The 27,643-nt window shown below is 44.1% G+C and overlaps 1 protein-coding gene across 2 annotated transcripts in view; it reads left to right on the plus strand.

Annotated features, from left to right (window-relative positions):
- Positions 1-27,643, plus strand: part of galnt17 (polypeptide N-acetylgalactosaminyltransferase 17) — a 472,564-nt gene that overhangs the window by 59,849 nt on the left and 385,072 nt on the right. The window lies entirely within an intron of this gene.

A 27,643-nucleotide genomic window follows, 5' to 3' on the forward strand; every position in this document is an offset into this window, starting at 1 on the left:
TCCCTGCCTCAACGTGCTGGCCAGTCACGCGGTTTCAGGAGTCCCGGTTGCTTAGATCAAATTATGCCCCATGTTATTGCTAAGATCAATTTTGTCCCGACCAGTATGTGTGAAATTATACGAATCCAAGAATGGATGTTCACATTTATTCCCCAATCCCAGACCTTTCTCCACCAACTCTGACTTTGTAAGTCTACATCGATATCTTCTTCCAGTACTTTGATTTTAGTTTGCAGTTGGTGGTAGAGCTTTACGGATTGACCCACTCTGAGCCTCAACTCTCGCAATACTTCGGTTAGATGTGGGATGGGTGATATGCGCTTGCCCGATCGTGACAGGTCGTAGTGGCGTAAAGCAAAAGTTTGGCTGTGGTATAGGGCACTGCAGGTCATTTGGGTCCCTTGTCTTACTTCTACACAGGTATCCACACTCTGGCAAGAGGTGATGCCCGTGTTTGAGTCGTGAAGACAGGAATAATTGGACTGCTTTGTGAGACAGGTCTGGTTAACGGGCACGTTCACTTTTGCGCACCCGAATCCTGTACCATTCCAACACTGTGGATACCCATCCTTCCCAGACCCTGTGGTGTTTAGGCAGGTGGCGGGGGTGCCTCAGCCATAGGAATATGTGAAGGTAATGTTTTCGGCGGGCGGGGTATCATTGTATCCTCGTATGTAAAGACTGGGATCCATAACCGGGGTTGGGGTAAACAATTCGGTGACCGACATAACAGGGTAGCATACAACCGACTCTGGCGCGAATAAGATCTTATGAGTCCTCAGGAATATATTATGATCGTTTCCCAGTTGCCCTTGCACGTTCCTTTTCCTCCTTTGCCTTGTTACTGATTCCAGGGATTGGTCCTTTGAATCAACTAAGTCATCTTCAGGTTGGTCAGGGCAAACAAAGTCCATCTCACATTCCCTGAACCGGCATGGCAAATTCCATCGGTCTTTGCCCTGTAGAGTCACCTGTCGATCAACCTGTGAGAGTATACCCGTACGGGATTTTATTTTAGTCATGGTCCATGATTCGAAATCGTCTGGTGTCCTGGTTCCACATTGTACGATATCTCCCGTACAGAGACGGAGAATTTGCTCTCGTGAGCCGTCAGTTGGGCAGCTGAGTAGTCGTCCCCCTGTTTTTGTTACTGTTATCAGCAGGATCACGACTCCTAGCAGCAGGGTTCCGTGCATTCTTTCAATCCTGAAAGACAAAGGGGCTTGCAAACCGTCATGTTACTATCGTGGCTACCAAGGACTCATGTTATGCCTAAATACCTAAAAGCAGGACAAACAATCATATGATAATTAGATTAATTAAAATTATGGCTTAAAATTATGGCTAAAACTGTTACGGAACGACGGGAACGAACGTATTATGGCACTTCAATTATTAGTCCACGTCTATCTCCACTCCCCCCTTTTGATTACCGCCGGTAATCAATTAGCAATGATGCATGTGCACCCACGCGTCTCTACCTTCCACCTTTACAGTGGTGGGGGTGGTGAGTAAGACCTGAAATGGACCATCCCATCGGGGCTGGAGATGACGTCGCGTCCAATTTTTGATGAGGACAAAGGATCCGGGCTCGATAGGGGATGATCCGTGAGAGGAGGGACGGTCATCATAAGCGGCGCGAACCTGTGAATGAGAGGCTCGCAATGCCTTAGTTAGGGCTAACACATAGGCAGTCATCTCCTCAGTCATGTGATGCAAGTAAACGGCAACTGGGGAATGGTGGTCCCAAGGGGTGCGAAGAGGTCTGCCGTACACAATCTCGGCTGGGGTGAGACGTGTCGACCCTGCGGGGGTGGAGTGAATCTGAAAAAGAGCTACAGGTAACAATTTTAACCAAGTCGACCCTGTTTGAGAGGTCAATTTAGCTAACTTGGTTTTAAGAGTCTGGTTGGTTCGCTCGACCAGACCCGCCGCCTGGGGGCGATAGGCACAATAGAGTTGTTGATGTATCCCTAACTGTTGGCACAATTCCTTGTTTACAGCTACAATGAAATGGGGTCCGTTATCTGAGCTAAGACGACCGGGAACCCCGAAGCGAGGGATAATTTCCTTCAGCAATATCTTAACAACAGTACAGGCTCTATTATCCGTAGTAGGATAAGCTTCAATCCATTTACTAAAAACATCAACAATAACCAACACATATTTATAACACTGACAGCGTGGCAATTCTATATAGTCCGTCTGCAAAGTCTCGAAGGGTCCGGCTGGCAAGGGTGTTTTACCTAATAAACATGGTACCCCCCCCTTCCAGGATTATGGCGTTGGCATGTAAGACAACGAGAAATAATATTCTGCGCAAACATTTGGAGGCTAGGATGCCACCATGTCTGGAGGAGCAGGTCACTAGTGGCTTTTGCTCCACAATGCGTGGCATAATGAACACATTCAATTACCCAAAGGGCCAATTCATCGGACATACAAATTTGACCAGCAGGTGTGATCCACAACCCGGAGGCAGTATCATATTTATAATCAAGATCGTTCCAAAGTTGTTTTTGTACAGCAGGAGCGTCCTCCTGTAGGCGAAGTACTTCTTCGATGGTTGGCATTGGCTTTTCAGGGGTCGACAAGCTCGGTTTAGAGCTGGACGTCTGCCTCATCATTCGGGGCACAACAATCTGCTGACTCCTTGCAGCACACTTAGCCGCCTCGTCAGCACGGCGGTTTCCGATGTCGATTGGAGAGGAACTGGCAGTATGAGCGGAACATTTAATAACAGTGATTTATCGAGGGAGCAGAAGAGCAAGTAATAGGTCAGACACAAGCACTTGGTTCGAGATTGGCGTACCGGTTGAAGTTAGGAATCCTCGGTTTTTCCAGAGCTGACCGAAGTCGTGGACAACCCCAAAGGCGTAACGGGAGTCAGTGTAGATATTGACTCGGAGATCCTCTCCTAAAATACACGCACGGGTGAGGGCAAAAAGTTCTGTTTGCTGAGCGGAAAGGGGGACTTGGAAGGCTTCAGACTCGAGAGTCGTTCCTTCTTTGTTGATGGAGGAACTGCCATCAGTGAACATAACGAGATCAGGGTTTAACAGAGGGGTATCTGAAAGGTCGGAGCGAGGACTCGTGTCCTCGAGGACTGAGTGCAGACAGTCATGATCCGGCTTCTCAATAACAAGAGGTGGACTTTCAATGAAAGTTGCCGAGTTTAGCGTGTTACAGTGTCTGAAGGTGAGGTGTGGATTATTAAGGAGGTAGATCTCATATCTGTTCTGTTGGGCTGAGGTCAAGTGCTGAGTTTGAAGTTGGCCGAGCAAGGCTACTACGGTGTGGGAGCTATAGACCACAATCTCTTGCTGCAGAGTCATATTAGCAGCGGATTGCAAGCTATCATAAATGGCAGCCAGAATCTGTGTACAGTGGGGATATCCAAGGGCGACAGGGTCTAATTTTGAGGAAAAATATGCAACTGGTCGGAGTCTATCTCCATGCTTCTGAGTCAGAACCGAAGTAGCGCATTCTTGGAGAACAGTACAATATAACTGGAACGGGCGATCGTAGAGGGGTCTTCCCAAGGCTGGTACTTGTGTAAGGCACAATCTTAACTGTTGGAAGGCATCTGTCGCCTCTGGTGACAGCGTGAAATCTCCTTCGCTGCTTCTAAAGCTTCGTGAGTTTGATGTGTTAAGGCTTCCTTAAATCTAGTCCATTCAGGACCAGTAAGTACCTGTTGTACCAGAGACCAAAGGTCCCTTGAGTCTGCTTGATAGACTCTGATGGTTCGTGACAAAAATTCAATGAACCGTTGAGGACAGGTATTTTTATTCGGGCCGCTGGTTAATATGGACATAAGTTCAGGAGGTATCTTAGCAGGGGGGCTGCACATCCGGGCCTCCATCCTCAATAGGCGCTGCTGGTGCCAACACGCGAGGGTTAGGGATAGTTCTGACGGGCAGCTGTTTCGGCACGCGTTTCTTCAGGGGTCTTGGTGTCTCCCCGTCATTGTCCCCTTCAACATCGTCAACCCATCCCGACTCTGAATCTGTCCCAGTATCTGACCCTGACACTATCACATCATCCTTATCCATAGGGGTTGATTTCCCCTTTTTCCCTTTACCACTACGTCGTTGATTTCTTTCAAGCTGTTGTAATCTCCCTATTTCCTGTTCAAGTTGACGCCGTCTTTGAACCTGGCTTCTAGTCCCCTCTGCAACGGATCGACAGAAAACCTCATCATCAGACTTAGTTCCCCGAGACTGTCATTCTATATTAGACACATTGTCGAAACTGGGATAAATGAGTGTTGCAGCAGCAGTGGCGCCCGGTGTTGGGACATTAGGACCGGGGTAAGGGGGTGGTAGAACTCTGTTCGTCTGTAAATTTGGCACCGGCACATTTACTGCCACAGCCACGTCAGCCAAGGCATTAACATCGGGTTGTGCCGTCGGACGAGGCGGGGGAGCCCCTGGAGTCATATTCCAATTATCCCATTCATCGTCATCGTCAGCCCCTTGCATGCCAAGACCAGCCATTGAACTACGTAGTTCAGTTAAAGATTCCTTGTTTGTTCTATTTCTCTTTTCCTGTGCACATTCCTTTCTTTAAATTTCCAATGACTTAGGGATTCCCGCATCGGTTAATTTAATTCCTGCCTTGAGAGCATTCTCCTGCCAACTCGCCAGAATATTCTTATCTTTTTCATCCTGACAATGTTGGTGCCAAATTTCAATCAATTTCTTACTCTTTTTCCCGATTCCCCTTTTCCAAATTAATTCTTGGGCACGTTTAATTGTTTCTAAATCACTTGAACCCCCTAATGGCCATATGTCTGAACCTAATTTCTGATTCAAACCTCCCGACAATTGTCTGAGTTGTTCATTTTTATCTGGGTGTTTATCACACAACCTCTGCAAAACGCTACTTGAGCCTGTCGTTGTATCAAGTATATTACCCATGATATAACTTATCTTAACCTAGGTATTCAACGTTTTGACGGACTCATTAAGTGAGACAATTTCAAATCAGTTATTCAACGTTTTGACGGACTCATTAAGTGAGACAATTTCAAATCAGTTATCTTTTAACCCACCACCGTGGTGTGCACCCACAACTTCCTTTTCTCTTTATTCCTTTTCTCTTTATTCCTTTTCTCTCTATTCCTTACTGTTTTAACGTTTGACGGACTACTTGTGGTAGACAATTTCCAGATCAACCTACTCCTTCGTCATTTTAATGGACCACCATCGTGGACAATTCCAAATCTATTCCTTCGTAACTTTAACGGACCACCATCATGGACAATTCCAAATCTATCTTTTCCTGGGGTAATCTGACAACTGACCACGGGCGATCCCGTCAACAATTAATTGAACAGTGGTGAAAGATCCGCGACCAGAACTTACGACAGGAGGAAAACAAAGTGGCAATTTAACTAAATATACTCACTTTGGGGCCCATTTCCTCTGCCGCGTCCCGTCTGTAGGATATCAATGATTCAGCCACTTCCAATCGAGAGTTTCTGGGATCCCACTTCTGACACCAAATGTTAAGTCCTAGTTCGGGTGGTCAGCTGCATTCGACAATAATCGAGTCAGATACCTTCAATCTTTACGTCTTTATTGAAGCAGTTTCGGACCTGTTACCAAACTGCCAGCACAGAGTCTACAGATTCCGGGGCAGGCAGACAAAAGGTCTGCCTATCCTCACAGACGCATCCCTTTTATTCTTACAAACCGAAGGAGGTATGGCCTGCTTCATCAATCACAGTGTGTTACTAGGGCTTCATGAATTGACAGCCTGTTTATCTTTAGAACACTTTATGCTTTTACGAGCGGAATTGTAACAAGCAGAATTGCTCAGGGACACCAAAACCTCCTACGTGTTAGGATAGCTTGGCTTAATCACGCGAAGCAAATGTGCACCTTATCAAGTCATGGCCATAAACCCTTGTTTATCAGTGATGGTCACATAAGCTACTTTGTCCACTACTTTCTCACGGGAAACCAAGTCTGTCTGTTCTTATTTTCTTATTGATTCCTAGAACCATTTTATTAATCCTTTCATGATTCTTCCACATACATTCACAAACACATCAAACTTGCTCAACATGTGCTCATGGCAATATCATCATCAGGTTTTTTCACCCCCCTTTTGATTGGGTTGTAAAAATATTTAATATATACCTTCATTGTTTAACAATTGAGTTTTACAATTGGAAGTTGTAGAACAGAGTCTGTCAAAAATGAAGGATGGATTGCTAGGAAATGCTTATTGAAGGCATTGTGCACCCTCTGCCAAAGCTTCTTCCTTGGCAGGGCTCTATTCTCTTCATGGACCTGGCAAGGTACCTCAGCTGCAGACTTAGAAAAGTATTCCATTCGGAGTTCTACTTGTATTCTGATATTTTACTTGCTTGTGGCCTTTGTAAATAGTCTTGTCAAATTGAATTTCATTCATTCTCAATGGAAGGGCATTTCATGTTATCGACTCCCATTCAGTTCAAACTGGATTGGAATTGCCTGAACTCACCTCAAGAGAATTCTTAAATAACAAAGTCAAATGAAAGTCTCCTCTCTCTATGGGCTTCCAGAGCCCTAATTGAAAATAAATCTAGGGCATTTCGACTTAGTTCTTAAAGACATGTGGTTCCACAGTACTAGCTGCCCATAACCTGGCATTATGTTGGAAGTCTCACTGGTCAAATAATGTGGAGCTATTCTGGAGTTGGAGTTTTGGGACATCATTGGGGCAGGTTAAAGAGAACTCCTCATTCACCCGAATCTTGCTATGTGCTGACAGTGGAAGCAAGCATTTCACTTTGATGTACAAAACATTCATTTGGAAAAAAAAATGCAAAACCTATTTCAAGAAATTATAAAGGCACCCCAGTGAATGGCTGTGCCATACACACCAGAAGTGTTCTGGGTTCAATTACCAACCTGGGCTGTGTAGCTACAATTTGCTTTACCATCACTAGTTTAAGGAAGAGAAAATTGGCCAAAATCTTGCTCCTGATTGCCGTAGAACTTCCCTTGCTAGGTGTAGGTGGGTGACAACAGGATTGATCTCAACTGATGCCCCACTCAGTTAAATAGCATGTTGCACTCACTGTCAACACTCACTAATCAATAATAATCAGTTAGGTAAGGTTCTACTAGCTGACCTGTGCATGTGGAACCACTTTCTACTAAGGACTCCAGGTATTCAGGATGAGAGAGTAGGGGAAGAAATTTGCAGAAAAAAGGCTTGAATACAAGTGAATAAATTGATTTTTCACTTCAACGTGCGACAGTGCATGTATATATTTCAAAACATAAGGCAATGTTTCCTTAATACTTTTTGTTTACATCTCTTTTAAATATCCATCATTTGCCAGTGCTGTTCTTTAAAACAGTATGGGTAATTTTACAAATATGTCTAAGGGGGTCGGAGAGGAATTTTTCCAGATTTATTCCCGTCAATTGGCCTGGGTTTCTAACTGTTTTTTCACCTCTCCCAGGAGATTACATGCCTTTCAGGTAGGGTGGGGAGTCTACCAAAATTCCCAAGTTAATTTATTTTGGGTGTACAGCCCCTTTAAAGGGGGTTGCATGGCCCATTCAAAATACCTCGCACGTGCGGTTTTTCTCATTGAAAAGCGGGCGAGCCGACTGCATGGGAGGTCCAGAGTCGCTCGGCCACACAGCTTACAGGGAACATTGGAGTCTACATATTGTGATGTACAAGGCATCGCAGTTGTGTGGGACAGGCTAGATAGATCAGCTGGTCTTTTCCTCGCTGTTATTTCTGTATGATGGTATCTATGCAGTCCCAACGTGAGCATTCACATGCTTGGAGCACATATCAGGAATTAAGGAGATCTCCATTATGTTGAGAAAATCCTGCAGCATCTTTATTCTCAAATTCCCAATATATGCTCCTGGTCTGGGGTGGGTGGGGCGGGGGGGGGTTGGGGAGGGGCATCCGCTGGGAGGGTGAATTTGTGAAGTTTACCGTTGTGCTTTATGTTATTAATATTCAATCTGGGCAAGGCATACATAAAGTTACTTGGAACAGAAAGGCCCTCATATAGAGATTCTGCTTGGAATTATGGGGGTCAAATTCCGCTATGGGCACACCGCCAGCACTAATACATTTTGCTGCATTCCATGGGGCCAACGCACAGTAGAGACTGCCTCCGGTTTTCCACTATCTCCTCATTTGCATGTAGCTGGTGCGTTTCCAATGCAGTTTGTGTCACGGACTTGGAGCACAGAGCTTGGGATTTCCTGGGCATGAGCAGTTTCTGCACTTCTTGTTAGCAGCAAAGTTTGAAACTGGACATTTTGTTCTGCCTTTTTGTGCTGAGCTGAGACACCAGACCGCTAACGTCCAGAAAGTGATCAGGCAGGGCAGAGCGTGAATGGTGGGGAGTCCAACAGTAAAGCTGAAAGCCACCAAAAGGGAACAAACAAACATCCAAACCATAGCAACAAGCCATGGTGCAACACCAACAAAGTAAAGAGTTAAAGTACAACTGATCTTCTCAAAAGCGGAGACTGGACAATTTTAAAACTACTTCCAGTTGCTGTGTGCCTGCAGGTATGCACGTTGCTCCTACCTTTTAAGAAAGAAAGAAAGACTTGCATTTATAGAGCGCCTTTCATGGCCACCGGACGTCTCAAAGCGCTTTACAGCCAATGAAGTGCTTTTGGACTTCAGTCACTGTTGTAATGTGGGAAACCCAGCAGCTAACTTGCACACAACAAGCTCCCATAAACAGCAATGTGATAATGACCAGATAATCTGTTTTTGTTATGTTGATTGAGGGATAAATATTGGCCAGGACACCGGGGATAACTCCTCTGAGAGAGCAGGTTTAACATCTCATCCAAAAGACGGCCCTCTAACAGTGCAGCGCTCCGTCAGCACTGCACTGGAGTGTCAGCTTAGATTTGTGTGCTCAAGTTCCTGGAGTGAATCCACAACATTCTGACTCAGAGGCGAGAGTGCTACCCACTGAGCCACAGCTGGCACTTTAAAGGCCATCAGTGCTGGCCTTACACCAAGCGTGCAACATCCTGGAATTCCTGGGACAGCAAGGACACATCCTCAACATGAATGGTGTAATGAGGCTTATATCACAGAGCAGTGCAAACCTCCTGCACACCCAGCGCATGCCATTTGGAAAAACGTATGCAAGCACAAGCCAGACGAATTGAGCTCTGATCCTGGATTTCATCTCCCTTTGTGCCTAGCACATCCCTGCACTGCTGGTATAAAGGAGGGAGATTTCAGTCCCAATGTTCCTACAGTTGAGTCAGACTGATAACAATTTAAATGCTTTATGTTCTGAGCAGCACGGCGCCCCTTACTCAATTACAACAACAACTTGCATTTATATTATTGAATGATACAGCACGGAGGAAGGCCATTTGGCCCATTGTGCCTGTGCAGCTCTTTGGTAGAGCTATCCAATTAGTCCCACTCCCCCACCCTTGACCCATAGCCCTATATTTTTTTCCCTTCAAGTATTTATCCAATTCTCTTTTGAATGTTATTATTGAATCTGCTTCCACCATCCTTTCAGGCAGTGCAGTCTAGATCATAACAACTCGCTGTGTAAAAAACTGCTTCCTCATGTCACCTCTGCTTCTTTTGCCAATCACCTTAAATCTGTGTCCTCTGCTTAACAACCCTACCACCACTGGAAACAGTTTCTCCTTATTTACTCTATCAAAACCGTTCATGATTTCAAACACGTCTATCAAATCTCCTCTTCACCTTCTTTACTCGAAGGAGAACAAACCCAGCTTCTCCAGCCTCGTCACATAACTGAATTCCTGAATTACCATTCTAGTAAATCTCTTCTACACCCTCTCCAAGTCCTTGACATCTTTCCTAAAGTGTTGTGTCCAGAATTGAACACAATATTCCAGCTGGGGCATCTTAAAGGAGGAGAGAGAGGTAGTGAGGCAGAGAGGTTTAGGGGAGGGAATTCCAGAGCTGAGGTCCTAGGCAGTTGCAGGCATGGTCACCAATGCGTGGAGCGTTGAAAACATCATCATCATCATAGGCAGTCCCTCGAGTCGAGGATGACTTGTTTCCAAGTCAAGAAGTTCACAGGTGTTTCAATAAAGGACCTAATATTCCAGGTCCCGAACTAAATCTTGAAGGGTGGAAGATGCCTGTGTGCAGATTTTTTTTAACGTGTGGTGGCCGTTGCACACCAGCCACTACATGGGCTTGATAGAGCTAGGTCTTGGTCCAGTGGCAAGGGCTATCCAAGACGACTGGAGACTGGCTCTGCTGCACGGACCTAGTGTGCGCACATATCGCAGCGTGGGCTGGCCCGTGCTGCCTCTGGGCCCTCGTCTCTTCTGGGCCCTGAACTCACGCCTCTCCTTGGCCCCGATCACGTCCCTCCAATCTCTCGTCGCTCCTTCACCCCGACCTTGCAGTACCTGCCCACGCGCTAATTAGCGACTTGGATCTTGGTGATGTCCAATCTAATCACCCTCTTCGTTGCCGTTGCTTTCCTGCTCCAGCTCACACTGCTCCCTGGAGTGGTATGTTGCCACGCTGCTCCTTCCGTTTCCCGAAAATAAGGGATGCGCAAAAGCCATAATTGGAGGAGTGCATAGATTTTGCGGGGGGGTGGTGGGTTTAGGGCTGCACGAGGTTACACATGATATTCCTTCTGGATTTAAAGGAAATAAAGATGTGCAAAAATTCTGGGATGGTTCTAATATTTTTTTGTTCATTCAGTTAAAGCAGAGTAATATTTAGAGTGGTGAAGGCAATTAAAAAGTATCACATTCCAACAAACGCTCTTTAAAATAGTTTTATTTTATTCATTTGAGAAATTCTAACTTTTCATAGTAAGATCGCAACTTGCTGGAGACCTGCCCTGTTAGGTTTCCAAACCTGAAAAGGTTTAGTATATTTTCATTTGTTCTTGGGATATGGGCAACATTGGCAAATGCCCAACCAAAATTAGGAGAGTTTGATTGCTATGATTAGTCATCAACTCCATTATCATTGTACCAAGCGACTACCAGGATGGTAGAAGGCAAACTAGAGGGAAGGGGATCATTTTTCATCTAGCAATTCCTATGCACCTATATAGTATAGCACTGGAATCACTTATAACTCAGACCAAGTAGGGGTGGAAGGTTTCTTCCCCTGATGGACATTAGTGAATCAGTTGGATTTTTACAACAATCTGGCAGCTTTCAGGGAATTTTTTTGTGGTGCTAGCCACAAATTCCTATTTTTATTGAACTCAATTTTGCAAATTTGTTGGATTTAAACTCTCAATATTTGGATTGCTAATCCAGCACCATAACTATTCAGCTTGTTAATGCTGCATGCCTGCCTTTGGCTGGATTTCATTATATTGAGCAGTCATACTTCTTGATCCTGGATGCTGATCCTGGTGCCAGTAATTAAGAAATTCAGCTTGGGCTGAGCATACTAATTCCATGTTCGCATTCGCTTCAATTGAAATTTAAAATAATATTATTCCCTTTACTCCCCTTCATAGAATCACAGAAATTACAGCACAGAAATAGATCATGCAGCCAATTCTACCTGTGCCAGTGCTAGCTCCACAACTGGATCTATCTAATCTAATCCCATATCACTACCCTTTCCCTTTATCCTTTCTTACTCTTCATTTCCAACTACTTCTCCGATTCCCTTTTCAATGATGCTACAACCTTTGCTTCTACAGCTCATTGTGGTGAAGTATTCTGTGCACTGATAGCCCTCTATGTGAAAAGAATTCTTTGAACTTTTCTCTTTATTCTTCGAGTGATAATCCTCAGTCTGTGCCCCCTTGTTATTGACTCACGAAGCAATGAAACAATCTTTCACTATTTACCTTCCCAAAATCGTTTATAAATTGGAATGCATAATTTACAATGCTATTTTCTCACTCAAATCCCCTGGTGATTTTCTGTAAGTGAAGCATGCATCTTGCAAACTGAATTGGCGCATTTCCTTTTCTGTCCTGCAGCAATAACAACATGTTTGGCTTGACTGCAATAACTTGTTTACTACATTTTGCGTAGGATTCCCATTGTATTTCAGTCTATCAGATGCCACAAAATATCACACACTAAACCAGATTCATACAATCCAAGACACCTATTCAAATATATTTACACTTAACTCATTTACAGCAGCAACAATATTAAGCATATCCTCTGATGGCGTGGGCTATTGCTGTACCTATTATGTGGGGTATTAAGGTAAGCATATACTGTACAGTGCAAGTAGCAATATACAATATACATAGAAACATAGACATAGAAATATAGAAAATAAGTGCAGGAGTAGGCCATTCAGCCCTTCTAGCCTGCACCGCCATTCAATGAGTTCATGGCTGAACATGTAACTTCAGTACCCCCTTCCTGCTTTCTCGTCATATCCCTTGATTCCCCCTAGTAGTAAGGACTTCATCTAACTCCCTTTTGAATATATTTAGTGAATTGGCCTCAACTACTTTCTGTGGTAGAGAATTCCACAGGTTCACCACTCCCTGGGTGAAGAAGTTTCTCCTCATCTCGGTCCTAAATGGCTTACCCCTTATCCTTAGTCACTGCCTGCCATTCTGAAAAGTACCCATTTACTCCTACTCTTTGCTTCCTGTCTGACAACCAGTTCTCAATCCACGGCAGCACACTACCCCCAATCCCATGTGCTTTAACTTTGCATATTAATCTCTTGTGTGGGACCTTGTCGAAAGCCTTCTGAAAGTCCAAATATACCACATCAACTGGTTCTCCCTTGTCGACTTTACTGGAAACATCCTCAAAAAATTCCAGAAGGTTTGTCAAGCATGATTTCCCTTTCACAAATCCATGCTGACTTGGACCTATCATGCCACCTCTTTCCAAATGCGCTGCTATGACATCCTTAATAATTGATTCCATCATCTTACCCACTACTGAGGTCAGGCTGATCGGTCTATAATTCCATGTTTTCTCTCTCCCTCCTTTTTTAAAAAGTGGGGTTACATTGGCTACCCTCCACTCGATAGGAACTGATCCAGAGTCAATAGAATGTTGGAAAATGACTGTCAATGCATCCGCTATTTCCAAGGCCACCTCCTTAAGTACTCTGTGATGCAGTCCATCAGGCCCTGGGGATTTATCGGCCTTCAATCCCATCAATTTCCTCAACACAATTTCCCGACTAATAAAGATTTCCCTCAGTTCCTCCTCCTTACTAGACCCTCTGACCCCTTTTATATCCGGAAGGTTGTTTGTGTCCTCCTTAGTGAATACCGAACCAAAGTACTTGTTCAATTGGTCTGCCATTTCTTTGTTCCCCGTTATGACTTCCCCTGATTCTGACTGCAGGGGACCTACGTTTGTCTTTACTAACCTTTTTCTCTTTACATACCTATTGAAACTTTTGCAATCCGCCTTAATGTTCCCTGCAAGCTTCTTTTCGTACTCCATTTTCCCTGCCCTAATCAAACCCTTTGTCCTCCTTTGCTGAGTTCTAAATTTCTCCCAGTCCCCGGGTTCGCTGCTATTTCTGGCCAATTTGTATGCCACTTCCTTGGCTTTAATACTATCCCTGATTTCCTTTGATAGCCACGGTTGAGCCACCTTCCCTTTTTTATTTTTACGCCAGACAGGAATGTACAATTGTTGTAGTTCATCCATGCGGTCTCTAAATGTCTGCCATTGCCCATCCACAGTCAACCCCTTAAGTATCATTCGCCAATCTATCCTAGCCAATTCACGTCTCATACCTTCAAAGTTACCCTTCTTTAAGTTCTGGACCTTGGTCTCTGAATTAACTGTTTAATTCTCCAACCTAATGCAGAATTCCACCATATTATGGTCACTCTTCCCCAAGGGGCCTCGCACAATGAGATTGCCAATTAATCCTCTCTCATTACACAACACCCAGTCTAAGATGGCCTTCCCCCTAGTTGGCTCCTCGACATATTGGTCTAGAAAACCATCCCTTATGCATTCCAGGAAATCCTCCTCCACCGTATTGCTAGAACATCTAGAACATCGTAACAATTACAAACCAACACTAATTAATTGGCTGTGAAGTGCTAGTGAGCATTTTGAGGATATTGAAGGCACTATTTCAAAGCAAGAACATGCATTTATAAAATGAAATTCATTCATTCTTTAAAGAATCTATTGTTCATTCTTGTCTCCTCTGATGACGTGGGCTATTGCTGTATCTATTATGTGGGGTATTATAAGGTAAGTCAAATGCTCACTAGGTTCTTTAGTCTGAAGTAGCCTTCAGAAATACAATAAAAACTGAAGAACACAGAAAAATGCATTGGCTTTAAAGCCTTGATTCTTTTGAGCAGAGGGTATTCAATCAATCACAATCAATGCAACAATGCTGCTCTGACATCTGATAAGAGCACAGAGTCTCTTTATATTGTGTTGGGGTCAGAGCACAATATCCAGAAGATCCCATGGAATACTAATGGGAAGGTAAGTACACATTGTCTGCAATCCTAGCTAGCTTCACACTCCAGTGTTTGCAAGTTTGAGAGCTAGACACCTGCCAATATTTCCAGCTATCCAACTCAAAAACTAAAGCGCACAATCTAATTCATACCTAGATCAAAGAGATATGTGGCTGCAGAAAAGATTTTAAAAATGTTCATATTAACACCATCTTAAGAGTACTTCCAAACATATCAGGATAAAATTCCCGGATTTATGTATAAAAATTACAACACGGAAACAGGCCATTCAGCCCAACCAATCCGTGTCAGTGTTTACCCTCCATGTGAGCACCGCCTATCCAATGTAACTTAAATGTTGACACAGTTTCTGCCTCAACCACTAATCTTGGACGTGAAGTCCACATACTGACAACACTCTATGAAAGTTTGTCCTGCCCTCTGTTCTGAATCTCTTACTTTTAATCTTGAATCTGTAGCCTCTCATTCTTGGCCCCTTGTTCTTAACACCTCAACGACTGGAAACAGTCTGTTTCTATCTAGCCTGTCCAGTCCTTCCATAATTTTAAACCCCCTGTAATCTGGGCTGTTTTAACAAAAAAGGATTTAATTTTGCAATTGTTTCTTTGTATTTGTAATTCATCATACCAGCCACCATTCTAATGAATTTGTGCTGTACCTTTTCCAAAGCCCCAATATTCTTCCTCTAGCGTGGAGTTCAATACTGCATACAGCACTCTAACTCAGGTCCTATTGAAATTTTATATAGGTTCAGAATTACATCCTGGCTTTAATAGTGTAATAGCTCTTGTGGTAAAACCAAGAATACTATTAGCTTTTTTTACTAACTTGAGGCGATGCCTTTAATATCCATTGAACCTGTACCTCTAAATCCCTCAGTTCTTCCACGGAACTGAACCTACTTCCATTCAGAGTATAATTACTGCTGTTATTTTTCTACCAATTTGCACCAGCTCATGCTTACTGACATTAAATTCCATCTGCCACTTTTTAGCCCATTCCCATATCTTATCAATACCTCTTTGCAGCTTCCTATGGTCTTCTCAGGAATTAACTATATCTCCTAATTTTGTATCATCTACAAAGTTTGACACCATTCCCTCCAGGCCTGTATTCAAATCGTTGAACAAAAGTGGTGCCAGAACGGAACCCTGTGGGACTTCACTATCTACTTTGAACCACTGAAAAACTGCCCCATTCTGTTTTCACCCTTTCTAAACTATTTTTCATCCAGTTTGCTATCCTAACCCTAATTCCATACCCCTTAATCTTCTCTCACAATCTTCCGTGCGGTGCCTTGTCAAAGGCAATTCTCAAGTCCATGTACACTGCATCCGCTACATTTCCTCCATCTACCATGTCTGTTACCTCCTCAAAGAATCCTATGAGGTTTGTCGAGCACGATTGTCCTTTTTGAAATCCTGCTGGTTAGATCTGACCATTTTTGCTCTATCCTAGTATGTAGTAGGTAGTAATTTCATCCTTCTATCATTCCTGTCTGACATAATGCAATAAAAAACTTCTTGTGTATACAACTCCACATGCAAATTTGTTAGGTGTTACAGGATATAATTTCACACTGCTGAGGAGAATTCATTAGTTTCAAAGAAAATTAATTAGTTTCACTAGGATGAAATCAGGGGCAATTTCACCCTAACCCGACCAACAGGAAATTGACAGGATCAGGTTTTACACCCCGCCCAATTTTAGAAATACAGAAATTTACAGCGCAGAAGGAGGCCATTTCGGCCCATTGTGTCTGCGCCAGCTGACAAAGAGCCACATGGTCCTCAGTCAGCAGCCCTGAAGGTTATATATAAACCAATATACAATGGCAGACAGGTAAAGAGCATCCGGCCCAACCAGTCTGACCCCCACAACTGCGATACTTCATGTATCGCAACATTTTACACTCCATCCCGCCCGGAGCCATAAGATCCCCTGGGAGAGGCAAAAAAATAGATACAAACCCAGGCCAATTGGGGAAAAAAATCTGGGAAAATTCCTCTCCGACCCATCCAGGCAATCGAAACTAGTCCAGGAGATCACTCTGACCGTGTTAGATTCCCTGAAGTACTTACCATCGTATCTGCGCCAGCCAACAAGAGGTTATCCAGTCTAATTCCACTTACCAGTTCTAGGTCCGTAACATAGAAACATAGAAACATAGAAAATAGGTGCAAGAGTAGGCCATTCGGCCCTTCTAGCCTGCACCGCCATTCAATGAGTTCATGGCTGAACATTCAACTTCAGTACCCCATTCCTGCTTTCTCGCCATACCCCTTGATCCCCCTAGTAGTAAGGACCTCATCTAACTCCTTTTTGAATATATTTAGTGAATTGGCCTCAACAACTTTCTGTGGTAGAGAATTCCACAGGTTCACCACTCTCTGGGTGAAGAAGTTCCTCCGCATCTCGGTCCTAAATGGCTTACCCCTTATCCTTAGACTGTGACCTCTGGTTCTGGACTTCCCCAACATTGGGAACATTCTTCCTGCATCTAACCTGTCTAACCCCGTCAGAATTTTAAATGTTTCTATGAGGTCCCCTCTCATTCTTCTGAACTCCAGTGAATACAAGCCCAGTTGATCCAGTCTTTCTTGATAGGTCAGTCCCGCCATCCCGGGAATCAGTCTGGTCTGCAGGTTATGGCACTTCAAGTGCCCATTCAAGCACCTTTTAAATGTGGTGAGGGTTCCTGCTTCTACATCTTTCCAGGCAGTGAGCTCCAGACCCCCACAACCCTCAACCCACAAATTTTACTCCCTATTAAGGTCAATGGAGAATAATGTTGGGAGGGATATAAAACTGCCGTTCAACCCAATCCCGTGGGTTTCCCGCCTGGCAAGTTAGCTTAAAATTATCCTTGATGTATTTGGGTCTCTTTTTGAAGTATACACTACACTATATCTGCTACTATGCAAGACACATACCATCACCGTCAGTTCCTGAAGTGCGGGTCCTGTGCTGGCGACTATTGCTAGACAGTAAACCTTCCAGGACCTGCCAAGGTCAGCGGCTGGGGAACTTTCCCTTTGGCGAATACCTTTGAGTTTCAGCCAACTGCGTGAGACCCGTGCATCAGGAGTGAGAGCTACCAACACACTGCTTGCATGGTATAAAAGCAGCGTGCATGAGAGCCTAGACCAAAGAACTTCTCTTTACTTAATCCTTGACCATTCTTGATTGCTTTTAAATATACTTTAAATAAATAAACCAGCACAGATTTTCCAATTTATGACTCTATTAGGAATATATTAACAACGCGTGTAGGCCATTCAGCCCCTCGCACGTTTTCCGCCATTCAATTAGCCAATGGCTGATCTATACCTCGACTCCATTTACCCGCCTTGGTTACATATCCCTTGATACCCTTACCTAACAAGAATCTATTGATCTCAGTCTTGAAAGTTCCAATTTGCCCAGCATCTACAGCCTTTTGGGGGAGAGAATTGGCAGATTTCAAATATATTTTGTGTGAAAAATTGCTCCCTGATTTCCCTTCTAAAGGGCCTAGCTCTAATATTAAGATTATGTCCCTTCCTTCTTGATCCTCCCATCAGAGGAAATAGTTTCTCTGTATCTACCTTATTGAATTATTTTAACACCGTGATTCAATCACTCCTCAATCTTCTCATCATAGGCAGTCCCTCGAAATCAAGGAAGACTTGAGTCCACTCTAAAAGTCCGTTCTCAAGTGACTGTATAGTCCAATATGGGAATTACAGTCTCAGGTGAGACAGACAGTGGTTGAAGGAGGGTGGGTGGGACTAGTTTGCCGTATGCTCCTTCCGCTGTCTGTGTTTGGTTTCTGCATCCTCTTGGTGAATGAGACTCGAGGTGCTCAGCGCCCTCCCGGATGCTCTTCCTTCACTTAGGGCGGTCTTGGACCAGGGATTCCCAGGTGTCGGTGGGGATGTTGCACTTTATCAAGGAGGCTTTGAAACGTTTCCTCTGCCCACCTGGAGGTTGCTTGCCATGTAGGAGTTCCAAGTAGAGCGCTTGCTTTGCGAGTGATGTGTCGGGAATACGGATGATGTGGCCTGCCCAACGGAGCTGGTTGAGTGTGGTCAGTACTTTGATGCTGGGGATGTTGGCCTGATCGCGAACACTGATTTTGGTACGTCTATCCTCCCAATGGATTTGCAGGATCTTGCGGAGGCAGCACTGATGGTACTTCTCCAGTGCTTTGAGGTGTCTGCTGTATATGATCCACGTCTCTGGGCCATATAGGATCTATGTTGGTTTATTTATTTAAAGTATATTTAAAAGCAATCAGGAATGGTCAAGGTTTAAGTCATCTTCTATACTCAAGGGAATACATGACAAGTTTATGCAACCTGTCTTCATAATTTAACTCTCTAAGACCTGGGGTTAGTAATTCCGATCCGCCCCATTTGGGGCGATAACTTTTAAAATGTGAGAAGTATCGCCAGACGATAATCCTTTTTTGATCGTGGGAAATTTCGCTTTAGTGCTCCAAGAGGGAAGTGGAGCAGTAAATCAAGTGCTAACCACTTCTCTTAGGGCGCTAAAGTGTGTGAGAGGGACGGTAGCGGCAGAGCGCTGAAGAATGTTCAGTGCAATGCACTTGGCATCAGAGGCTCCTTCCCTCGCTTAAAGGGAAGTGCCAATGATGGGTTTTAACATTCTTCTTCTTAGTTCTGTGGGGGCCAGGAGACGTCTGCGACTTCCATTACAGCCCAAATCACTCTCAGAGAGTGGAGGACTGAGGCATTGTGCAGCAATGAGGATTCACAAATTTTCAGCAGGCACTAGACTGGTGCAAAGAATAAAGTTTGGTCTACCTGACCACCACTGCCTCTAAATATTGCTCCCAAGCGTCTAGCCGAGGTGACAACGTCTCCTGTTGCTGCCGTTGTTGACGCCCGGCGATGCAGCAGGGGGTGGGACCGAATATCACATCCCGGGCGGTAACGGGGCGCTGCACACTTGATGATGTCACCATCTACGCTAGAGACCGAGGCGATAAGTGTTAGCGCCAGTGCAAACCCGCCAGGGAAGTTCACCACGCCCGGTGGGTAGCCCCTTAGCACCCCGTTACCACCCCTCCGTAGGCACTGATGGGAGGCACAGAGTAGCTGAATTTCTCCCCCACTGTATATTCCTCTCCTGAAGGAAATCATTCATGCATGGCTCCATGGGTGCAGGCGGACCTCCAGTACATTGCTTCATGTGTGAGCCAAGATGGTCAATCTCACTCTATCCTTCTCCAACGTCTCTCCACCGTCGTCCAGCTGGGTGGGACTCACCTAGTTCCATTCTTATCTAACTCATCATAGCCAGAGAATTACCGGCAATGGCTTCTCTTTCCACCCCCACATTGTTGCCTCTGGTGTCCCCCAAGGATCTATCCTTGGCTGGCTCCTATTTCTCATCTACATGTTGCCCCTTGGCGACATCAGCTGAAAACGCAGCATCAGTTTCCACATGTACGCTGATGACACCCAGCTCCACCTCACTACCACTTCTCTTGACCCCTCCTCAGTCTCTAAATTGTCAGATTGCTTGTCCGACATCCAGTTCTGGATGAGCAGAATTTTCTCCAATTGGATATTGGGAAGACAGAAGCCATTATTTTCGGTCCCCGCCACAAACTCCGTTCCCTAGCCACTGATTCCATCCCTCTCCCCAACTTCTGTCTGAGGCTGAACCCGACTGTTCGCAACCTTGGTGTCATATTTGAACCTGAAATGAGCTTTTGACCACATATCCACAGAATAACTAAGACTGCCTATTTCCACCTCCATAACATCGCCCGTCTCCGCCTTTACCTCAACTCATCCGCTGCTACAGCCCTCATCCAAGCCTTTGTTTCCTCTCGACTTGACTATTCCAACGCACTCCTGGCTGGCCTCCCACATTTTACCTTACGTAAACTAGAGGTGATCCAAAACTCGGCTGCCTATGTCTTAACTCGCACCAAGTCCCGCTCACCCATCACCCCTGTGCTCGCTGACCTACATTGACTCCCGGTTAAGCAATGCCTCTATTTCAAAATTCTCATTCTAGTTTTCAAATCCCTCCAAGGCCTCGCCCCTCCCTATCTCTTTAATCTCCTCCAGCCCTACAACCCGCCGAGATATCTGCACTCCTCTAATTCTGTCCTCTTGAGCATTCCTGATTATAATTGCTCAACCATTGGTGGCCTTGCCTTCTGTTGCCGAGGCCCTAAGTTCTGGAATTCCCTGTCTAAATCTCTTCGCTGCTCTACCTCTCTTTCCTCCATCAAGACACTCCTTAAAACCTACCTATTTGAACAAGCTTTTGGTCACCTGCCCTAATTTCTCCTTATGTGGCTCGGTGTCAAAAACATTGTTTCATCATAATGCTGCTGGGAAGCACCTTGCAACATTTCACTATGTTAAAGGTGCTATATAAATATAAGTTGTTGTTGTTGTAGTCTATTCAGCTGTGGCAAAATCATAAGTGGGTTCAATCCTCTCTGCTTATGTGTCTTTTTCAGCAATGGTTGCTGGATAGTAGTCAAGAGTGGGAAGCCTAACAGATCCTTGTCAAGGGATACTGAGGCTCATCACAATTTGATTTGCTTTTGCTGGAGCTTCCTGTTCAGTCGGATTCTTTCTAGTTTACATTTTGTCTTCAGGATTGTTTGAAGTGATTGCACTCACCATCTCTCACTTTGGTAAGTAGCCAGTATTTGTTCATTTACATTGGTTTGTGGACTATTTCGCTCTGGCAATATTCTTTTTTGTCATGTTCAAAGTTTGAGCCATGCCATCTTTGCAGTGAGCTATGCTTTAATGTTTTTGATTTTTGGCTCCCAAGAGCCGACTCACTTATTTGCTTTAAACTTAGCCTTGAATCTGGATCAGCCTTTGATTCCTCTTAAGCTACTTCATTTCACAGTTAGCAGCACCTTCTCGCAATTGAACAGCTGAAGCTTAGGGATTTAGCATTCTTGCAGGATTGGTGTTATTAAAGTTGGGGGTAGATTCAATCCAATAGAGTACTTTTAATTTTTTTGTGTTCTGCTCTAAAGAATTCATCCTGGTCTATCATTCGGGTCTGGCTGGCTGCATTTTGATATTGCTTATGTCATTTTTCTCATGTTATTATGATTAGCTAGTAACAGCTGCTAGTAATTAGCAAGCTGCTTACCGGAAACATTAAGGTTTCCTTAATTATGTTTTAGAAAAGGTTGTCTGTAATTGAGAGGTAAAATCATGTAAGTTTCTGCGTCTGATTTTCCTCTGCCCAAGAAAGAAAGATTTGCATTTATATCACGTCTTCAATGACCTCAGGATGTCCCGAAACACTTTCCACCCAATGACATACTTTTGAAGTGTAAGCACCATTGTAAGCTATGGAAATGTAGTAGCCCATTTGTGCACAGCAAGCTCCCACAAACAGCAGTGAGATCATGACCAGATAATCTGTTTCAGTGATGTTCATTGATATTTCTCTTTGAATAATTTTTCCTGACCATTGTGTACAACCGTTCCTTTGTACAATGTGAATAACTGCTGCCCACCTCAAGGTAACAAAAGCTTTAACTAAATTAAGATTTTTTTTGCGGAAAATGATGTCTTGAAATGAAAGACAATTTCAGCCTAATTAAAACGGAACATGCTGAAGGTTACTATTGCTTTGTATGCTTCTTTCTTTCTGTCTGATTAAAATTGCTGTTATCAGAAACTGTATGTAGTTTATCGGAATTTTTTTTTAATTGATGGGGAGTGGAGAAGAAAATAAAGTGGGAAGATTGAGAGTAGGTGTTAGAGCGCTGTGTTTGGTAAGACAAAGCGAATCACTGTTACATCCCCCAACAAAAACAGAACATGCTGGAAATATACAGCAGGTCAGTCAGCATCTGTGGAGAGAACAAACACGTTTTCATCTGTCAAGTAAGGGACAGAGCATTAAGACATTAATGAAACAAAGCATTATTTGAATAACTAAGTAGGAAATACGAGAAAATGGGAGAATTGAAACACCCATGGGGCAGGTATGGAATTAAAACAGGTTTGCAAATGAGCTAAAGTCTGAAGCTACTGAGGTCAGTGTTCAGACTAGAGGGTGCCTCGGAGAAAGATGAAACATATGTTGAGCTTTGCTGGAACAATGTATGAGGCCACTGACAGATTAGAGTGGGATGGCAGGGGGAGTTAAAAGTGGTGAGCCCCCGATAGCTCGGGTGAATGGCCAACGACCATATTGCTTGAACACCACCAAGATTCAAAAGATTTTGATGGCAGACAGACAAATGAAGAAGCAATGGTTAGATGAAGTAAGCAAAGGGTTTTAAAAGGCTTTAGAATGTGAGAGGAAGGGAAAAACTGAGTCTCCTCTTTGAATTCCAATCACACCAAGAGATGGTGTAAAATCAACCGTGCGCCCAGATTAATAGATTATTGGCATTGTTTGTTTTGCCAAAAGCATAGCATAAGATTAAGGCACCTACATTCAACCATATTCATCTTGTAGCAAACTTTCGAGGTACATTTCAAAGCGCTAAAGTAAATATTCTGCGTAGGCCCAATTTTTAACCCTGCCTGCCCCTCCTGACATGAACAGGATGGTCCGTTAGTTAAATTAGCGACAGAGCACTGACCGCTGTGTTTCCAAGATGTTCTCGTCTGCCGCCATTTGTCTGAGTCATTCGAGGCGCTTGCCAGAGACAGGCGGAGGCCTCATTGAATACGTGTCCTCTGATGCTGATATGTCCTTAGTATACAGTATAAATGCACACGAGGCCCATGCTTGAGAGAAAGTCACTCTGTGACCAGTTACCTTTATTACCAAGACCTCAAGTGATGAAGGTGGGTGGAGCTTCCCCTTTTATACCTGAAAGTCCAGGTTAGGAGTGTCTCCCACAAGTTCACCCCCTTGTGGTCAATGTCCTCAAGGTGTACAACTTAGGTCAGCTTATACATGGGTTACAATGATAGTTGAATACATGACAGATGCAATTAGGACCCCGATGCTTTTATAATGCAAATTTGTGGAAGTCCCGCCCACTGCCCAACCTGCCAGTAAAACCTAGCATGCTTGGTCTCTCCGAGCTACTTAAAGCAGTATTTCAAGGGACATTCAGCTACAGGTAATTGGATCCTAGGATCTTTGAGCTTTTTGGATTTTCTGGAGAGTTTCCAATTTCTGGATCACTTCTTCCTCAACTATTTTTTGCTTTACTGACCATCAGTAAGATTTATCTACTTATCATGGGTGCTATTATTTCCAGTTTCATTAAATGAAGGAACAGTTAGAGCAGCAGCCTCAGCAGCCAGAAACCAGCAGTAGCTGGGCCTATTAGAAGACATTAGATGAGGAGGGAGTCTTGTGGGAGGCCACACTCGGTGTGTACAGAGCAAGAGTCGGAAGCTGTGCTTCTCCGAGCAGGCTGTTGCACACCACTGCTGTCTGCTGAGCCAGGGGGCCATACTTTGCCAGTTGCTCTGAAAGTCACCAAAGCGCTTAACTTCTTTGTCACATTCTCATTCCAGTGTGAGGGTGATTGCAGAAGAGGAATGGCTCCTTGAACGTGCCTATCATTTGTTCCACCAATCCCTTCAAATCTGTCACTAAAATATGATTCCATTGTAGTATCATTAAAGTAGAAAAATATAACAACTTGAAAGAAAGAAAGACTTGCATTTTTATAGCGCCTTTCGCAATCACCGGACGTCTCAATGCGTTTCACAGCCAATGAAGTACTTTTGAAGTGTAGTCACTGTTGTAATGTGGGAGGCGCGGCAGCCAATTTTCACACAGCAAGCTCCCACAAACCGTAATGTGATAATGACCAGATAATCTTTTTTGTTATGTTGATTGAGGGATAAATATTGGCCAGGACACCAGGGATAATCCCTTACTCTTCTTCGAAATAGTGCCGTGGGATCTTTTACATCCACTTGGGAGAGCAAACAACGCCTCAGTTTAATGTCTCATCCGAAAGACAGCACCTCCAACAATGTAGCGCTCCCTCAGTACTGCACTGGAGTATCAGCTTATTTTTTTTTTGTGCTCAAGTCCCTGGAGTGGGACTTGAACCCACAACCTTCACTTATATAGTAACATAAAAAAATGTCCCAATGCACTGCGCAGCGGAATGGACACTGAGCGGAAGGCGATTGGGATGGTGATAAAGGTATATGTATTTGAAGAGATAGGTATTGAGAAGTTTTTGAAGAGTCAGAAAAGCAGTAATTGCCAGTTGAGACGTAGGGCTGGAGGAGGTTTCAGATGCAGAATAAGGTGAGGCTTTGGAAAGGATATTTTGAAACCGATGCACTGTGGGATGGGGAACCAGTGGAGGTTGGTGAGGACATGGGGTGATAGGTGAACAGAAATAAATAGGATAGGATGGAAAATAATGGAGTTTTCGATGAGTTGGAAGTTGTATTGGGCGGACCTCAGGAGGCCAATGAGGAATAAAAATGCATTAGAGAAGCTGAGCCTGGAGTTGTTTGAGCAGGGAGCAACTGATTGCAGTTCAGAAGAGGAAGAATAGCAACTTTGGGGTTGGATGGCGTATGAGATCTGGACTGGGTGTGGGGGCATGGGAATCATGACTTCTGCCTGTTCAGTGTTGACATCCCTGATCTCATCCAAAAACCCTTGGGACATTTAAGGGTGTGCACATGCAGCATTTCTAGTGCAACTGGATTGCTTGCCGAATTAGGAGGGAAGGCGAAATTTTGCAGAAGCATCTTGAGGGAAAAATGTTCAAAGTGTCTGGTTTCTTTTGCTAATTTCAGCAATCCAGTAGATTGCATAGTGGAACTGGCGTGCCAAGTTTTAAATTCCTCCCCTATAACCCTAATAATCCTGGGTGACAGAGTTCCGATGAGAACATGAGAAATAGGAGCAAAAAAAGGCCATTCGGCCCCTAGAGCCTGCTCCACCATTCAATAAGATTATGGTTGATCTTCTCCCTCAACTCCATCTTTCCGTACTATCCCCATATGTTTTAATTCCACCCCTTTTACTGACAGCGCAGGTGCATGGCAAGCACAGAGGGGTGGAAAAGTGGAAATGTTGTCCTTGTGCTGGTTTTGCGTAAGCCTCGGGTTTTCCACAGAAGCGGTGTTGGGGCAAAGGAGACTTACATTGATCTGTGGCGCAAGCTTCCTTATTTTGCACTTGGGTTATTTTGAGAGGTGTTCTACGGAGGCAGCGTGAGCCTGGAGCAGCTGGAGGGAGATTTAAACATCAGCGCCTCCATGACAACGGAGGCAGCTCAAGCCTGGAGCAGCTGGAGGGAGATTTAAACATTAGCGTCTCCTTGACAATGGAGGCAGCTCGGGTCTGGAGCAGCTGGAGGGAGATTTAAACATAAGCGTCTCCCTGACAACGGAGGCAGCTTGAGCCTGATGATATTACAGGTCCTATCAAGAGGACAAACTGAAAAATAAAAAGTAATAAAATTATGACATCACAAGGATGGAGGACAGTGATTGGTTCTTCCATATTAATTGAATCAATGAACAGGGAATGAATCTTAAAGAAAGCTAATAACTGATTTATTTTGATTTAATTACTGATTTTCTAATTTTAGTTTAATTTATAATTACGGTATATATTTAATTTTGTATAATTATACTTAATCTTTATTATACTGATTTTACGATTGTATACACCTTATTGCATTATTCATAATGTCATTTCAATTACTTTTTTTTTAGTTTTCTCGCCTGTGTCTATCTGCGCACACATTTTGGCTGCCGCTTCAGACCCGAGCCTTTAATCTCTTTTTACACTTCCTCACATAGAAACATAGAAAATAGGTGCAGGAGTAGGCCATTCGGCCCTTTGAGCCTGCACCACCATTCAATAAGATCATGACTGATCATTCCTTCAGTACCCCTTTCCTGCTTTCTCTTCATACCCCTTGATCCCCTTAGTCATAAGGGCCATATCTAACTCCCTCTTAAATATATCCAATGAACTGGCATCAACAACTCTCTGTGGCACGGAATTCCACAGGTTACCAACTCTCTGAGTGAAGAAGTTTCTCCTCATCTCAGTCATAAATGGCTTACCCCTTATCCTAAGACTATGTTCCCTGGTTCTGGACTTCCCCAACATCGGGAACATTCTCCCCGCATCTAACCTGTCCAGTCCCGTCAGAATCTTTTACGTTTCTATGAGATCCCCTCTCATCCTTCTAAACTCCAGTGAATAAAGGCCCAGTTGATCCAGTCTCTCCTCAAATGACAGTCCAGCCATCCCTGGAATCAATCTGGTGAACCTTCGTTGCACTCCCTCAATAGCAAGAACGTCCTTCCTCAGATTAGGAGACCAAAACTGAACACAATATTCCAGGTGAGCCCTCACTAAGGCCCTGTACAACTGCAGTAAGGCCTCCCTGCTCCTATACTCAAATCCCTTAGCTATGAAGGCCAACATACCATTTGCCTTCTTTACCGCCTGGTGTACCTTCATGCCCACTTTCAGTGACTGATGAACCATGACTCCCAGGTCTCGTTGCACCTCCCCTTTTCCTAATCTGCCGCCAATCAGATAATATTCTGCCTTTGTGTTTTTGCCCCCAAAGTGGATAACCTCACATTTATCCACATTATACTGCATCTGCCATGCATTTGCCCACTCACCTAACCTATCCAAGTCACCCTGCAGCCTCTTAGCGTCCTCACAGCTCACACCGCCACCCAGTTTAGTGTCATCCGCAAACTTGGAGATATTACACTCAATTCCTTCATCTAAATCGTTAATGTATATTGTAAAGAGCTGGGGTCCCAGCACTGAGCCCTGCGGCACTCCACTAGTTACTGCCTACCATTCTGAAAAGGACCCGTTTATCCCGACTCTCTGCTTCCTATCTGCCACCCAGTTCTCTATCCACGTCAGTACATTACCCCCAATACCATGCGCTTTGATTTTGCACCCTTTTTTGCAATCTCTTGTACAGGACCTTGTCAAAAGCCTTTTGAACGTCCAAATACACCACATCCACTGGTTCTCCATTGTCCACTCTACTAGTTACAGCCTCAAAAAATTCCAGAAGATTCGTCAAGCATGATTTCCCTTTCATAAATCCATGCTGACTTAGTCCGATCCTGTCACTGCTTTCCAAATATGCTGCTATTTCATCCTTAATGATTGATTCCAACATTTTCCCCACTACTGATGTCAGGCTAACCCGTCTATAATTAACTGTTTACTCTCTCCCTCCTTTTTTAAAAAGTGGTGTTACATTAGCTACCCTCCAGT

The sequence above is a fragment of the Pristiophorus japonicus genome, chromosome 16, assembly GCF_044704955.1.
Source record: "Pristiophorus japonicus isolate sPriJap1 chromosome 16, sPriJap1.hap1, whole genome shotgun sequence".
Taxonomy (NCBI): domain Eukaryota; kingdom Metazoa; phylum Chordata; class Chondrichthyes; family Pristiophoridae; genus Pristiophorus; species Pristiophorus japonicus.